The sequence below is a fragment of the Corvus kubaryi genome, unplaced genomic scaffold (genome assembly GCF_017639235.1).
Source record: "Corvus kubaryi isolate FWS band 111438036 unplaced genomic scaffold, C.kubaryi_AGA036_p1.0 137, whole genome shotgun sequence".
Classification (NCBI taxonomy): domain Eukaryota; kingdom Metazoa; phylum Chordata; class Aves; order Passeriformes; family Corvidae; genus Corvus; species Corvus kubaryi.
Genome location: NW_024580671.1, coordinates 22,579,099 through 22,595,312, shown reverse-complemented (window position 1 = coordinate 22,595,312; position 16,214 = coordinate 22,579,099).

Sequence of the window (16,214 nt, the reverse complement as noted above, 5' to 3'; positions counted from 1 at the left end):
AGGAAGATAAAATATACATATGCCATTCCCTAAAGCTAACAGAAAAGTTCAGTCTGATTTTAAGCTGCTTTAATGGACATGAATGTCAAAAGGAATAACAAAATACCTGCACTGGAGTGTGTGTCTTCTTAGCTCTTTATACATAAAAATACTTACCAAAGGCATAGACATAATTATTTGAATAATCCTATTGTTCTAAAAGGATTTATTTTTAACTCTGCAGTTCACTATGCTGCATGGTGTACTTAAAATATGATGCAAATTATTTGCTCTCTGTACCAGTGTGAAAGTTTAGAAGAAAAAAAATCTGAAACCTAAAATAGTTGTGCATGAATACAACATCATGAGTCCAGGGCCTAATGAAAGAGACTAGAATAGGTGAGGATTGTCTTGATTTAATTCTGTTGTCATTTTTTTTCCTAATATTGTACTAGAAAAAAAATCAGGTGAAAAAGAAATTAAAAAAAAAAATGAAACACAAAAACAACAGGCAAGCCAGTTCCAAAAAGCAGTTTAAGGACCAAAAAAATTAAGTAAGGATCTTACATGTTCAGAAGTAAAACTGAGATCTAGAACAATCTCTCTTAGTCATTTCTGCTGTAAAGAAGCCTGAGGCACCCATGAACTCCCCTTTTTACCTCAGCACTCTCTTCGGACCTGCACTGTGTTCACACCTGGTCAGACCTGCTCAAACCCCAACCCTTTGGATTTCCAAACTAGGCAGAAAAATATTTACATCTTTACATTGTAATCAGCTGTGAAAAGTAGAAGCCACATGATCAAGATTGATGTAGGTCAGCCCCCAGGGTTTCCTTTATTTTACAGATGAAGTCAACTGGCATTCCCATGGCCCAGTCCATGACATCTTCAAATGGCACTTTTAAAGTTGATGAGATACCCTAAAAATGTCTTTTCCTCCCTACTGCCATCGAAGGCACTCTGGCATGATTAGTATAGAAGCAGCTGTACTATCTGTTGTAGGTGATAAAAATAGCTTAAGCTGTAAATGCTAACAGGCAGCAGATAATTTGGTGTGTGTGTGTGTGTGTGTGTGTACAGGTGAATGTCTGGAATTGAGCTTTTGTATTTTCGAGCAGAAACTTGCTAGCCTCAACCAGTGTGGACTGGTCACGAATTCTGACAACACTTAAACTGAGGAAAAGTGACACAGCCTGAATCCTACAATTAATAGAGACATGAGAGAGAAACACCAATTAGGAAGCTACCCATGTGCACATACTCTAATTAGGTTGGAAAGCTTAGAGTTTGGGCCTCTGGAAAGAAAACCAGTGTTAAAAATAAGGGCTCTTGAGAACTGGTCTCAGAAAGAAGGGTCTGAAAAAGGTGGTGAGTGGCCTGATTCAGGGATACAGAGGCATGCTGCTGTTACATAAATGCAATCATATTTCTTTTCAAAGCATTTGTTCAAATTGACAATCACACAGAATTACACAAAAGCCTTATCACTTTTTATCCCAGGCAACAGTGACAGGACAAGAGGAAATGGTCTCAGGCTGCACTAGGGAAGGTTCAGGTAAGACATAAGGAAGAATTTCTTCATGGGTAGGGTTGTTAAGCATTGGAATGGACTTCAAAGGAGGTGGTGGAGTCACCATCCCCGGAGGTACTCAAGAAACAGCTGGATGTGGCACTTAGTGCTATGGTCTATTTGACATGGTGGTGACCAGTCAAAGGTTGAATTCGATGATTCTGTGTGAATCTGTGTGATTGCAGCAAAGATCCTGGACGTGGAGCATGATCCTGGAGGTCAGAGATGAGTGGAGTTTAATGTTGGGGGATGCCCAGGGATTTGGGCTGAAACTGGTTGCTGCAAGCCCCTGTCCAGACATGACTGTCTGCCTGCCCTCTCTGGGCAGCAGGGATCTCTCTGTGGGGAAGGGAAACTGGCCCCTAGTATAAATAGCACTTTTTAGAGCAAGTGTGTGAGATAATCAAACAGGGTAAAAGCCTGAAGGTTCTTTAATAAATCTCAGAATCCAGAACCACTGCAGGTTGTTGATTCCTCTGTCTTAGCCATAATAAAACCTTACATGTCTGAATGTGGGCAAGGTAAATTCCATCTAAATTGAAGTTATGGGAAGACATTGCCCATAATAAAAAAGATATGAACCTCTCAAGGATGCTGAGCAACCACAGCTCAGCACTCTTCTCAGTCTGACAGCACTCCTTCTTGTCAGCAAATACCAGCTACTGTGCAACTGCATGGTGGGACACCCAGAATTTTTTCTCCAGCCCATGACAGCTGTCATCACATAACAAAGAACACAATTTTTCCGGTGAAAGAAAACAAGCAAAGAAGCAAAACATCATGTGTAGGTGTTCAGATTAAAGACCCCTATTCCCAGCATTAATCCAAGGGTTTATTCAAAAACCACACAAAATATGTAAATAGTATTGTAGGAAGAGACAGATCTCACAGATAAGATGTTACCCAGAAGGTTAACTGTATTTCATCTTTTTCATCGGTTTCCAAAGAGCTGTGGTATGGAAGATGAACGAGATACTTCAAACGACTGAAATAGAATTCAAGCACTTAATTTCTCAGTTATGACACTATTCTTTTTCTGTCTAATCCATGGGTTCATTCTGAACCAGCTAAAATCTTTAATCCTTTAGATTTTTAACATTAGAATTTCCTTCACACCTGAAGTCCTGTTTATGAGGCTGTCAAGATATGCTTCAGTTTGCAGAGTTTTGAACAGATCCATGCCTAAGCCCTATCAGTGCCCAATGACTACTTAGAAATTAGTTGTTCCTTGTCCATGATGTTTAATGAGCTTCACCACGTGGATAATCTCAGAGTCTTTTGTGTACATTACAGTCTGTATCGAGTGCAATGACAATGATCTCTGGTATTTACTTAGGAAGTTTTGGAGCAGAAGATATTGAAAGGGCCATGAGAGCATCCCTGGGGGCTCCTGGAGATTCAGCTGATAAGGCTCTGGGGCAGTTAAGAGCCAGTGCAGTTGAGGGTGACCTCTTTCCAGCGGTCACCCAAGAGAAGTTCCCAGGGACCATGGGGTGAATGCTGGCTGGGAAGGTGCTTTCTATTGAGGGTCCTGCCAGAGCTCCAGGTCCAGCTCCTGCTGTTGTGTGTCCATGTTCCTCCTGCTGAACCACAAACACCTGGAGGGCAATATCCTGGCCTGGGGCCACCATCCCAACATGCCCCATTGGGCATGGAGGTGCCCAATGCCCTGGGACAGGGCTGGGCTTATTGCAAAGACTTCACTGTGACTCCAATATAAAACACAGAAATGAAAATACAAAATTCAGATTTAAGGTTGATTTTGCCTTATTGGTGGCTGCAAGTAATCTTAAAATTTTACACACAATTTAAGGCTTGTAAAGGTTGTTTTTTCTTAATCATTTTACTTTTCATAGTTGTATCTTATTCATTTCCCTTTTAACTCCAGAGGAGTTATTTTTCATATGCTCATTTACTTTCTTATTAGTCCACACTCATTTTTTGTGTGAGTATGGCTTCTTAACTTATTACCCATAACTTTATCCAAAAGTTTCTTGGATTCAGTAAAGAGAGTGTTGTCCAAATCAGAAAAAGAAAGAGACTTTCCTTAAAACTGTGGAATGACTAGCTCCCATTAACTAGGGAATTTACCTCAAATAAAGGATGCTCTTGTTGGAATCCTTACATTACCTCCATAAATGTTTGGTTGAATGCTCTGTTCACTGAGCTGAGTCAAGTGGGTGAACAAGAACACCTACAAGAAGCTAAGTGTCCTTAACAGCCAGTGGAGAAAACTTTGGGGCACCTCGCCACAAATATGTTTCCCCTGAATATAGAGGAATTCTATGAAATTTAGCATCCTTTCAACCTGTCTTGTTTTCTTTGGGACTGTTTCCTTTTGTACAAACAATTAGCTATTCCCAAAGTAACACAGAGGGGCTGCCTTGAGTACTTAAATCCTTCCCTCGGTGGATTGTTTATACAGAGTAGGATAGCTCCAAGAGAAGTCACTGGGAGATAACAAATATAATAAAATCCACACTGGAATTTGGAGAGTCACTGGGCATAGAAGAATCTTGGGATCTCAGCAGAGATAATGGATAAGACACATCTGGAACTTGAACAGGATTAGTAAAAAGCAATGACAAATTTTTGTGCAAACAGTGATGGGTGGACAGGTGACAATCATTATTGAGAAATGAGATCTCTGTGCCATAACACACAGCTCCATGAAAATATCAGGTCAGTGCAAGAGCAGTCGAGAAAATAAATGTAATTCTATGAATTATTATGAAAAAAATAGCACACAAAATAGAAAATTTCATTATGGCCTTTTTTTGTAGAAATGTGTGGTACATGCACATCTGAATATCGTGTATAAATCTTCCTAGTGAAAATATTATAGCAGAACTAAAAAAGGTCTGGAGGTGTATGGGGACAAGACCAACAAACAAAGGTAGGCAAAGAGTGTACGTGTTGGCTATAGTTCACCAGGGACAAACTGCACATCTAAAGAGCAGGAACACTGCAGCTATGAAGCAAAGGATTGAGCAACACAGAGATACTGTGGTTATGCTCCATCTGAAAAATGCAGCTAATGGGAACTAAGTCAAAGAATGATTTAGATGATAATCAAAAACTGAATTTTGCTTGATTAACTCAAGAATACATATTGTTTTTCGGGCCCCTACCTATGCCAATGACTAAAGTCAGTCAAACTCCACCTAAACATGAACTGATATCAACTTTAATATTACTTTTTCCCCTTCCTCAAAGACATTAATATAAATACAGCTTATGTGGGGAGGGGAGTCAATGAAGACTGCATCATAACTCCTAGGACTGGTCAAAAACCTGAACGTCTTCTCCCTAGTTGGGACACGTATTGGATAAGAACCTCATCCTATGCACGTAGAATGATTATCTCAAGCTAGCTTTCATTTGTAATAGGAACTTGTCTGTATATCACTTCAAGTTCATTTTTGCAGTCTGCATACTATCAGTGGCAATCTCTGAACACCGCAGACTTCTACTATCATTGTGTTTGTTAGTATAGAGTGTCATTCCATACTGCTTAATGTGAGTCCTTTAGGGGCACTAGCAGCAGCTGGCAGCAGATAACAGAAGTGACAAACCTGACAATATTCCAAATAAAAGTGCAGGTGGTGTAGGAGCATGACCCTGAGTAAATTAGCTGAACCACACTCCAATACAGAGGGCTGTTCAGTGGAGTCTACATAATAGAGTGCTGACAGGCTGGTTGGGCACAAGGATTTTGTCTTCCTTGGCTGTGATGATAGATTGATCCAAAAAAATGGTTAAAGGAAAGCTGCCTTTCACATGACTAGGTGTGTGATGAAAAATATTTAAAAGTATCAAACTGTAGAAGGAACTATTGAATAAGTTACAGCTTTCCAGCCCAGATAGGAGGCAAGTGAAGGGGTTATACAAAGATATATAAACTCATGTATATCATAAAGTAAATGCATGGGAGATGCATAATATAAGAACTAAATAACATTCAACAAGAGAAGATGGTAGCATATAAACACTTTCTTCATTCAGTGAATCTTCAGTACAGAGTATTGCTGATGCTAAAAATTTACATGAGTTCAAACATGGACTGTGTGAATCCATAGAATCAAAGAAAAACCACTGTGGAGTACTGAAACCAGATTTCCATCTTCAAAACAGGCCTAGCCATCTCCTGTCATTGAGCATTGCACATAGTTGGAAACTGCAGGAGACAGTGTTATAACCTACTTGTGTTTTTGTGTTCTTTTCAGTATCTCACACAAATATCTAGCAATATCCACGTTGAAGTTTTGGTATTTATTCAGTTTTTGATGTTAGAAACTGAGTCTCAGAGAGAGAAGTTGAATCCTCCAAGGTAACACACTCAATCAACATCAGAGATAGGGAAAGAAATAACTGTCTTCTGACTGTCATCTTAGTGCTTCATCTCTGAGATAGAAAGAAAGCCTTGACTCTTTAAAGGATCTCTAAAACATGAGTAGATACATTGAGTTGAAAAAAAAAAAATCACTAACAGAATCTGTATGAGATAAAATGTATTTTAAAAAATAATATGCTGCAGAGGGGAGAAAGTCTGACAGCAGGCATTATGCCTCATACGGTGTCTTGGAGTGTGTGCGCACTCTGCACACAAACATTGCCATCTATTTCTCTCTGTTTGATTAGGCTCAGCTGGATGCAGTATTCTTGATCGAGGTACAATACAAAGAAATGCTCTTTTCTCTCCCTGGGAGAATAAAAGTGTCCTTTCCTTTTTTTCCCTTTTCTCTTTTCAGCAGGCTCCTAAGTGGTCTGAATAAATCCAAAGGCCTTGGATCACTACTGTCGAGAGAAATCAAGCATGTGAGAATTTATCTCAGCATACTATGGTATGAGAAGATGTAGTCATAATTATTCAATAAGATCCCCACATTTCTTCCTTTGTGTACAGTGATTTTACATCACTCTAAGTAGGACAAAAGGCCTTCTCATAACAAACAATGTTAAGATAATGACTAGCTAAGAAATCCTCGTTTCCATAATCTGAATGAAAATGTCTACGCCCTGTTTTTAAATAGTTTCACTCCACTGAGCACTGAAAGGTTCATGTTGATGTAAAAGAGAATGCAATTTCCTAGTAGTATGAAGGGAAGGGAAAGCACTTTACTCTCATCCTTTTTGAACACAGAGACTTTTGCTTTTGCTTGAGATACCAACAAGAAGGAAGATATTCCAAGAAGGAAAAAAAGGATGAAAGACACAGTGCTGTCTTCCAGAAGCATCTATTGAAATAAATCATGGAATCATAGAATCATAGAATGTTAAGGTTTGGAAAAGACCTTAAAGATCATCTAGTTCCAAGCCCCCTGCCATGGGCAGGGGCACATCCCAGACCAGGTTCCTCAAGGCCTTGTCCAAAGTGGCCTTGAATATTGCCCGGGATGGGACATCCACACCTCTGGGCAATCTGTTCTAGTATCTCACCACACTCACAGCAAAGAATTTCTTCCTAATATCCACCTAAATTTCCTCTCTTTCGGTTTGTACCCATTATTTCTTGTCCTATCACTACAGTTTGTGACAAAGACTGCCTCTCTGGCCTCCCTGTAGGACCCCTTCAAATACTGGAAGCCTGCTATGAGGTCTCCACACAAGTTTCTCTTCTCCAAGCTGAGCAGCTGTGGTGCTTCAGTTCTCTTCTGGACTTGCTCCAACAGTTCTATGTCCTTGTTATGTGGGGACACCAGAACTGGATGCAATACTCTGTGTGGGGTCTCAAAAGAGCAGAGTAGATGGGAAGAATCACCTCCTTCGATCCGCTGCCCATGCTCATGAATGAAACACACTGCATTGTTCTACTGACTTAGATTCATGCTGTTGTTATTTAATGATCATGTTTGTGTAAAAAACTATGCATGCTTAAAAATGAGGTGAACCACTGCAGTATCACTTGTATAACTCTGCCTGTTTTACAGTGTATGTGGCAATCAGTTTACAACACAGAGCGCTGACCCTTTGGCATTATCATGGCAGTATCCTCAGTAAAAATCACAGAGCTTACCTTTTTCTCCCGTAATAGCATAAGGCAGTCTCTGAATTTCCTCACTGTTGTTACCTTATTTGCTATATTTGCTAAGGGCATAAATCCAAGCACCTAATCTACTCTCTAAATATTTTAATTCCATTACTTTTATGGTTATTTTTCAATCTGATCAGCTCTATTTTCATGGAGATAGTTCAGTTAAATACATTCACGTTTAGCTCTTACAGTCCCTCTGCTGGAAAGAAAATACTTTTCAACTACAGTTCTAGTCTTAGTTATTTACAAGTACACAGAGAGTGAAGCTAGGAAAATGTTATTGTGGTTTTACCAACATTTTAAAAATAAGTTTGATTGGTTTTGGGAATATTTACAACTTGTTCACAAATATAAGTGCTCATCCATTCCTCTTATTCTGCTTCCATATTTTACCAATCAGTTTAGAAAGATGGGCAGGAGTCAATATTTTCTTTTCATAAAAAACCCCAATATTTAAAAAAAATTCAAATTCCCCCCCCCAAAATAAACTGAAACTTCACTATGAAGATAAATTCAAAATTTCCTGAGAAAGTTAGATATACATGATATGATAAAATAGGAAAAAAAAAACCCCTGTGTGCCTAATTCTAATCTTACCTTTATGTTTTCATATTTCTGTAATGGAAATATATCAATAAAAATAGTAAAAATATTATCAAAATAACAAATTCAGATTTCTCCCATTGAAAAAAATTACCAAACTATGTTCCTATTAGATATTTCTGCAGATAAAGCTGCATTTGTTCAGTGAAAAGCAGTTCTGTTTAAAATGTTATCAGGAGTTGACTGCATCTTCTGTAGAATTAGCAATGGAGTTGTAGGAAGAGGATGCTTCACTGAGACCTTGATCTTGTACCTCACAAAGACATATAGGAGCCTTCTCTCACATGTGGGAAGAAACTGCCCAAGCCATACAAAGGCCACAACACAGACTAAAGGGAATCTAAGCCTATCAGAAGAACAAAAAATTAGAACCTTACTGTTTGTTTTTGTCCTCACTGATCTGAGTGAAAATGCTCATGTACTTTACTACATTCAAGAATATTTCCTTTGAAGAGGGAAAAATGATTTTACCAATTTCTACTCTCTTTCTCTTAATTTTTAATTGCATTTCTCAATATGTATCTCAGTATCTTTTTCTGTACCTTGTAATTTAAACAAAAATATACAATGAATAAAGGATGATTGCACAGTAATTCTCTCTTTATTTGTGGTTTAAAAAGTACTGGAGAAGTACACTCTGTCTTCCGCTGGTCTTCAGCTATCCCTCTGGACAGGGGCTACTGAAAGAGTCAGTGCCAAGTATACATAAATCCCACCCTCCTTCTGTTCTGAGGTCCAATTCATCCTGCTGAGGTGTACTCAGGCACTTTTTGAGTAACAGCATCACAAGTGAAAGAAACGGGAGCTGGTGAATAATGCATTAAATCAAAATTATAAGAGGAATCTAGGTTACCAGAAGGCTGAGCTAACCACTGCTTGACCAGGCATTTGGAGCAGACAGAAATCTTCCTGGATGCTGAAGGAGTAATAGGAACTGCAGTAACTATAGTCTGGCAGCCTGGGGAAGATGCTGAGAGCCAGAAAGCTTGGGTCTGTTTCTTAACTGGCAAAGGGGCTTCTGCTCTTTCACACCCAAATTGATTTTGGAGACAGAAAAAAACCAGTTGAAACAGATTCACTTTCATTAAAACTTACAGTATCAAAGAATATCTGATTTCTTGAAGAGTTTCCAGGCAGTTCAATTTGGGCAAGACATAGTTATATTTCCTTGTTACAGGGAAATATTTGAAGGGGTTTTTTAACTTTCTATATCACGCTGCAGTAGCACTTTGCTTTCACTGTATTTCTGAACCGATAACAGGTTATCTCTGAATATCTGACTGCCACACCTTGACCTGAATTAGAACTTCTATTCACAGATTTACAGGCAGCATGAGGGGATTTGACTCTGATCCAAAAGAATCAGCTTGAAAGAAGATGAAGTGTATGGCAGACTCACACAGGAAGAAAATGAAAAGCTGGGGCAATTCTCCCAAGCCCATGCACAGGTGGATAAAATTGCTCTGAAGTTTTGGCAATTTTTCTTCACTGGTACTGTAAGTTGCAATACTGCAAACTAAAAAATTTAGTTTTTATGTTAAGAGGGAGTAATGACTTTACAATTTTTCATGTACATTGCAATGAAGTTAGACTCCATAGGAATCTAATACTTCTTGACTTGTCAACATTTTTATTCTTTTTGTGACATTAATACCTTCTACTATATCTATATCAGCTGCTTAGCTTAAGATATTTATCCTTTTGTTGGGATTCTGAGTTCTGAATTTTTGTCATTATATGCCAAACTTTGAGACTCACTTTCTGCGTTCTAATATGTAAACATAATAGTTCGTCACAATGTTTTCTCTTTTAAAAACTCATCCATAAGTAAAGAGATTCAATATAAACTATAAATTACATGTCTTTATAAATGCAAAATTAAATTAACAAAACATTTTATTCCTCCTATCATTTTTTCTCACAGAAATGTTTTCATAGCAGTAATGTGGAAAAACTTCGTGCTTAGTGGTGAAATTAGAATGGCACAAATTCAGTCTGGGATTGACCTTTTAAGCAGTCAGTATTTCTGCCAATGCTTTAGGCAGCCGCTGTCTAGCTTCACTCTACAGAACTGAAATGATCTGAGCATGCAGAATGATTTTTTTTCTTCCCTCTTTTTTAATTCATTGCTAAAACACAGGAGCAATTTCATCGGGATTAGTTTGAAGGATTACTGAGCTTGTCAAATTGAGGTGGACAAATAGACTATATTGATTTCACAACTGAAAGTTAAAAATATAGAAACATTTCCTCAGAATCAAGAGGTTTTGAAAGCAGAGCAATAGTTCATGTGAGCACACAAGAAAGGAAAGAAACCTTTACTCTGCAGATGAAGATAATTTTGTTCAACTGCAATCTCTTGTTCTTACCTTTTGTAAGGGAAATAAAACTACCACACACCTCCTAAGTGTGTGATGTGAGTGCATATACAGGAAATAATTGGATCAGCAGATACCAGAGGAGGATTTTTCTTTGCCTAGCCATTTGGTCTTATATTTGCTCTTCAGTAGAGATAACTAATGTTAAGTTTTGATGCAACAAAAATGGTTTCATAGATAAATAGTGTGCAAAAAGAAATGGCTAAACTACAGAAGCAACAGAAGTTCTTAAAGTAGAGCTGTTTAACCTCAAGAAAATGGAGGCAAGGTGGGTGGGGGACGACAGCAACAGTGAAAGTGACATCTATCTGCCTGATTAGGGGGTAGCAAAGAGGGTGGAGTCAGACTTCTCTCAGTGGTACCCAATAAAAGAACAGGAGGCAATGAGTAAAAAAACTTTAAATAAGGGTGGTCAAAAGTAACAGGTTACTTAGATGCTCTTTTTGGGACTTTGGATTTGGCAATCTCCTTTCTTATAGCTATTCAAAACATAGCTGGATGAACATCTCAGCAATGTGTGAAGGGTCAGTCTTCCACTCTGAACAGGGAGGCTGGACTAGAGGATCTTCAGAGGTGCCTGCCAACACCAATATTCTGAGATTTCAGTGAAAACCTTTGAACTATTTTTTCAATTTTCTGCCCCTAGAGAGAGTCCTTTGCATGTTCAGAATCACACCAGTCTGGATTTGTTGAGAAATGAAGTAAGAGCTAGCTCAGGCCATGACATAGGTATTGTTCTCCTGTGGCTTGTCTGGCTTCATTGTGGCTTTGCTTATTAAATTGTTAAGGGATACTAAAGACACAGCACTGAGATCAATACTTGCAAGTTCATTGGCAATGCTGCCCTGAAAGACTGCTTTATCACTCCTTTTTAAAAATTTTTGTGCATTCTTCACCTTTGAAGGGGAGAGTCAGGTTTAATATTAAAACACTTATGTACATGAGGACCTTTACTAGCAGGTTCATTTTTTATTTAGGCATTCATGCAGTTGAACAGTGACAGCTTAAATGCTTTCTAGCTAGTGTAGATCTCAACAGTTAATTTTGTAATAGGTCTATATGTAAGTATTGTGGTGCATCTGCCTGTGTTCTCATGGGTATTCATACACATGTTATACTTGAAGATAGCTACCAAACTCACCACAGAGGTCTACTGCACAAACACAAGAGCTTGAAAGAACCCTGTAATGTGTTCATGTGTTAATAAAAACCAAACCACCCAACCAAAAAACCTATGTAAATTTATTGTAAAGTTTATCTTACTACAAGCTATAATTCGGAGGTAGTTTTGCTAAGAGTTTCCCACAGGCATTTGGCAATCCAAGACGATGAAAGAAAGTTCACAAATATTACAAGGTTCTTTGCAATATTTTTTTTTCAATTTTTTGTGTACAGAAACTAACTATTTTCATGTTTGTTAGTGTTATCTGGATAATGAATCACAGACTCACAGAACATGCTGAGTTGTAAGGGACCCATAAGGATCATGGAGTCCAACTCCTCCCCTGCACAGCACCATCTCCAAGAGTCACACCATGTGCCTGAGAGCATTGTCCACATTCTTCCTGAGCTCTGTCAGGCTGGTGCTGTGACCACTTCCCTGGGGTGCAGCAGAGACTTACTGGCTACAACCTCCTTTCCAGTAGTTGTAGTGAACAGTAAGGCCCCCTTGAGTCTCCTTTCCTCCAGGATAAACAATCCCAGCACCCTCAGCTGATCCTTATAAGATTTGTGCTTCAGACCCTGCACCAGTTCCATTCCCTTTCTCTGGAATGCTCCGGCCCATCAATGGCATTCTTGTCGTGAGGTGCCCAGAACTGAACACAGGATTCCAGGTGTGGCCCCACCAGTGCTGAGTACAGGGGGAAAATCACTGCCCTGGTCCGGCTGGCCTTATAATTTTTGGTACAGGTCAAGATGCCATTGGCCAATTCTTGGCCACCTGGGCAAAGTGCCAGCTGTTGACCAGCACCCCCAGGTCTCATTTGGAAGAATGAAAAATTATACCCTCCTTTCAGTCATTAAATTTAGAACACCTTCTCTCTAGAATGTTTTTTTTCGGACTCGTTGCATTATTTCTGGAGGGTGGCCCATAGTCAACAGGAGATTGGAAGGGTTCTATCACATAGAATAGTCTGCCACCAGTGATTTAGTCTACCCAGAAAAGTAAAATATGTATGTTTTAAGCCTCTTACCCTGGCAAAGCTATATTTGAAATTAATGCTGTAACAGCTAAAGCACTATATAAAAACTGGCCAGGGGCACTGTTTCTCCTATTCGGCTATGAACTCAGATGAAAAGCATGAGCAGCATGTAGTTGTTCAGTGAAATTGTAAAGGGACTTATTTTGAGAAAATTAGAAGGATTGTGGATATTGCTGTCATGTGCATAGACACAATTGCTTGCAACCTTATGGAAATGTTTCTGTTCTGAACACATTTAATACATCTCTGCTGGTTAGTTCCATGATTCTTCATATAAGGCAACTTTTTTTTTAAACCATCGTATTCTTCTCTGGCATTACCAACACAGCAAGTCCAAAATTTGTGAATCCACCAATTTACCAACTGCTATAAAATATCTAAAGCATTTGGCTGACTGGTGATATGCTTTTGTGAAAGGATTCAGACAGAAATGTTTCTTCTGTCTAAATGAACCTCCTAGGAATTGACACCAATCTTCAAGTTACAAAAACCTATAAACTTCAAAGGAAATCCAGGGAAACAATGGCTAAGTAGTGATTATATTGCTTCTGAGCTGTACTAGGGTAATGTCTGACCTAGAACATGGGCACAGGTATTGCTGTGCTCTGTCTTCCTTGTGTGTTTTATGCCAAAGCCTTTCCTTTTTCTTTGCATCAAATGCTTATTTTTTGTGAATTTCCTGTTCTCTTAAAAAGTTGTGTTTTGTTAGTCTGCATCAGTTGAACTCTTATATGTATCACATGAAATGTATGTTCATAGTACATTAATATGGAAAATAGGCAGGAAACACTCTAAATAAGAATAGTGTATCTATAAATGGCTAGTGAATAATAAACAGAAATACAACAGATATTTGGTCAGATCTGCCATTCAGGTGTCAAACAGGTGCCAATGATTCTATTATCTGATACAATGATGCTTATATGTGGCACACACTGTAGAAAGATTTATTTTGTAAGTTTTATAAAGGTTCTCTTCTAATATGAAGGTTAATTATTTTATCTTACAGCTACTAGGTTTCTGATTTTTCACCCAAACTAAAACATAAAAATGTGTGAAAAATGACCAAAGGAAATGTCACATCTTGAAACAGTAAAAAAGGTGAAAAAAAAAAAGAAGAAGTGGCAACTATTGAAGAAAGGGCAGATAAAGATGCTGCAGGCAGCTGTCAAGTTTAGTTATCCAGAACCTTTCAAATATATCATAGCACTCCAAAATCTGGATTTCTGTACACTTCTGTGATCCTGTTATCTTGTTTTGATAACACTTTTATCTGAACTACACATGAGTAGGAAGGCACCGCTTGAACATGCCGAGTGAGGCGATGATCACAGGGAGCCCTTGTGCCAGGAGCAACCCCCGCAAGCGCCCCCGCGGCACATCCCGGGCGGCCGCAGCGCCGTCCCGCGGCTCTGGCAGGCACAGCACGGACCCGCAGCTGCAGGAGAGCCCTCCTTGGGAACGGGTACGGCTCCCGGGAGACCTCCTGGGACCGAGTACCCTCACCTTCCCCCGCTTGAGTGACTATTTTTTCTCTCCTGGATACCCATGAGTGATCCTTGCACCCTCTGGATGTGGCAAACCCTGTAACGACTCACCGTTAAGGAGAAGGAAGCACCCAAGATTCGTAATTGCCTGTGGTCGAAAGGAACATCAAAGTCTGAGCGTCCACAAACTGCCAGAAAGTTTTTTTAGTAAATTAAACACTTGGCATGGAAATTGGCGTATTATTCCGTGGTGCACTATATAAGCACATGGCAGTGGATTTTGGATAAAGGGGTAAGGTGAAGAGGAAGAGAGAAAAAAAATATTAAGGGGGGGGATGGAGTGAGACAGGAAGAAAAGGAAAAGGAAAAGGAAAAGGAAAAGGAAAAGGAAAAGGAAAAGGAAAAGGAAAAGGAAAAGGAAAAGGAAAAGGAAAAGGAAAAAAAAGAAAAGGGAAAAAAAGAAAAGGGAAAAAAAAGAAAAGGAGAAAAGATCACCAGTGCTGTTTTCAACATTGACCCAGCTGATTTCACCTCATTTCAGCATGAATCTAGCTGCATCAGTCCAGCTGATGGGATGTCCAGGGTCTTGGGGATGCCACCTGTGCTTGGGGGGAGGTATGTTTTTAGTATAGGTTTCTCTGCCCCAAAGACATGTTTTCCACTTTCTATGCAAACTAGTTATCATGTGCAGTCCATTCTTGCCAGCCTTTCTGGAAGTGGGTCTGAGGGCTTCACGGGTCCTTTGTGGCCTTAATCACCCCTTGGAGTCCATGCCTACTTCTTGGCCTCCTTCCTGCACTTGTGCTGTATTCTGTTGTGCTTACCTCCAGGAACTATAACAAGGATGTTTGTCTCAGAAAAGTGCTGTCCTATCTCCACATGGACCCCTTTCTCCAGGCAAATTTTATTATTTCTCATGGCATGTTGATACTAACAGTCCTTGGTTATTATCAACAATTCTTATCTGTTGTTCCCAGCAGTCCTTGGTTGATTCCACAGCCATCCAGTACCCGTGTTTGAGACATGCACAATAGCCCCTTATCTTTTGGGATTTTCCAAACCCACCTTCTGGGTACCCCTGAGAAAGACCCCTCCCGATGGGATGTGTGTGTGTGCGTGCACGCTCTTTGGGTCAGTGGCTGAGCAATAAAAATGTCCCTGGAACAGAGCCCATAACCTGTTAAATGGCGTTGGGGTGCTGGTGTGGGCACCCTCATTGTTTGTGAGATTTGGCCATGGGTTTTAGTTTGCAAGCTAGAGCTTATCTGAGTTTTCTCCCTGTGTGAAGTTGTTTGTGTTCCTCTGTGACTGCAGCCTTTTGCATCTCCTGATTCTACACAAGTGATCCCCAATGCCTGTTCTGGACTCTCTTGGTGCCTAAGTAAGCGAAATACAATTGCCAAAGGGGACCAGCTCCTTCAAATGTGTTGGTAAATAGCCTTTCATGCTAACAGAGGCAGCTTTTTCCTTCAATTATAAATAAGCAAGTACAACACTGCTAGTAGGATCAAATTTCTAGTGCTTTACCACAGCTGAAGGGTACTTGTGCACTACCCTGTGTTTTGACAAGAAAGTTTATAAAAGAAGAAGCAGCAGTCCAGATGCAATAACAGCATATAAGAAGACTGTGAATATGTGTGTGTACATGTGTTTCAGATGCTTACCTATTGATATACATATACATCCATATGAAACATGCATATATTTAGTTACATACACGTACAAAACCATTTGAGAAAGGAAAAAACACTGATTCTTATCTAAATATTCTTTAACAATAAAGTTTAAGGTAAGCTATGTAAGAATTTTTTCAGGTGTGACAGTCACCATTTTTGCTTGCTAAAATTCATCCTAACTTAGTATCTTTTAACTTTACTATCTGTTTATGCTCATCTATATCTATTATGATACAAAAAGCTAGGCAAGAAGGAAAACACACTTTTTAATAACTGTTTTGTC